The 1,792-nt window shown below is 51.4% G+C and overlaps 1 long non-coding RNA gene across 1 annotated transcript; it reads left to right on the forward strand.

The window, feature by feature from the left end:
* The first annotated feature begins 354 nt into the window (after positions 1-354).
* LOC311627244 lies at positions 355-832 on the forward strand. Its single transcript, XR_014795868.1, has 3 exons — positions 355-511; positions 618-680; positions 768-832. It is a non-coding gene; the product is annotated as an uncharacterized lncRNA (long non-coding RNA).
* The last annotated feature ends 960 nt before the right edge of the window (positions 833-1,792 follow it).

A 1,792-nucleotide genomic window follows, 5' to 3' on the forward strand; every position in this document is an offset into this window, starting at 1 on the left:
ACTCCTTGGGATCTTAAGGCCAGCAGCGTGGCCAAAAGCACCAGGGAGTTCTCCAGGTGGACAGCAGAGGGCAGCAAACTGCCACTGAAGGGCTTCTCTCCCTGGAGAACTAGGAGTTCCAGGTAGACTTTGGGGAAAGTTTATGTGGGACGAAGGTGGGTGACCAAAGTAAGGTTGGTCAGCTGCTGCGTTTTATCTTGGAGAACCAGAAGCTACCCTCCTGAGCCCCACCTCAGGCCAGGTGGCCTGCGGCACTGCCACTCCTGTGAAGCTGTCTGTCCCTGAACAGGCGCACCTCCTCTCAGCCCTGACAGCACACACCCAGCGGCGGGAACCTGCGCCCAGGTGCCCTCCTGCTCCCGCTGAGGGCCAGGCCGATGGCACAGAGCCGTCCCGATTGCCTCTAGTCCTCAGAGCGCTTTGATGAGGCCTTGCGACCGTCACACAGCTGTGAAGTGAGAAAATAGTGTGAACCCTGGTCTACCTAAGTTCAACAAGGCCAACTCTTTCCGTAAGTTCATTCCCCCTCCACAAAAAGGAAAATCAGGATTTATTATTATTATTATTATTTATTTATTTATTTATTTATTTATTTATTTATTTATTTGCTTTGCCAGGTGGAAATAAGTTCCCTAGTATTATGCCCACCCTCTCGGGGCCCGGGGAGAACAAGAAAACTGGCATGCACCCAAGGCCTGGGACCTGGGTTACATGCTCATCAGACAGAAGAAGGACTTTTCAAAACTGTTCTTCCTTTTTACCAACAGCTCCCTCTGCTCTCCCTCGAGGCCTTATTGTAGGAGAAATGCAGCAGCGATTCAGACCCAATGGCAGCTGTCTTTGGTGAGCTCCCCTTCATCCTGTCACTCCATAAGTCCCATGTGCATGAACTGCATTGAGAAGCTACCCTGGGGGACCCTGTGAGCTCCAAAGAGAGGCCCCCAGTGACCTGGTGTCAGAGGAAAACAGAGCTGAAACTTGTCGTAGTCCACGGGAATATGGTGGTAGGGCAGTGTTTCCCAAACTTCTCTCATGATGAGACTCACCTGGTGAAGTTGTTAAACTACAGATTCCTGAATCCCAACTAAGAAGTGCTAAACTAGAATTTTGGGGAACATATAGGTAAGAGCACTAGTTAAGTATACAATTTTACTTATATGTTCCCCAAAAGTTCAGGTTTAGCACTTCTTAGTTGGGATTCAGGAATCTGTAGTTTAACAACTCCACCAGGTGATTCTCATCATGAGAGAAGTTTGGGAAACACTGTGGTAGGGAGATTGCATACTCCAACGCACGCCGGGATGGGGCAGCATCACTAACAAGAGAAGCAAATCAGCTGTGAAAGGCAGGGCACGGCACCGATGGACTGGGCTCCAATGGGATCAGCTCAGCCCGTGTGTGGCTGTGCTCAGTCCTGGGGAAAGCGGGGCCTACAGCGTCAGGTGGGGACAGCCCAGAGGAGGCACCCTGGGCAGTGGCTGAGCTGAGGGCTCTAGCATCACCCAGCCTGGCTTCCAACCCTGGTCCCACCACCCCTGAGGTGGGTCTTTGGGCCATGTCCTCCCTTTCTCTGAGCCTCCACTGCTTATCTGCCGAGGAGTGGTGATAGCAGTTACCATCGTGGTGTGAAAAGCCAATAGAAGGATAGATGACCAGACTCACAAATGGAAACTCTTAGGTTGTCCCATCCCCTCCATCCCCCACCCCCAGGTTCAGTCAGGCTTCCAAAGCAGGTTTCTGCACTCACCAAAGAAGCTGCTTCATTTTCTGTTGAAATACCATCTTCTGTAGC

This window comes from Pipistrellus hanaki, assembly GCF_964339955.1.
Source record: "Pipistrellus hanaki genome assembly, chromosome: 9".
NCBI lineage: Eukaryota > Metazoa > Chordata > Mammalia > Chiroptera > Vespertilionidae > Pipistrellus > Pipistrellus hanaki.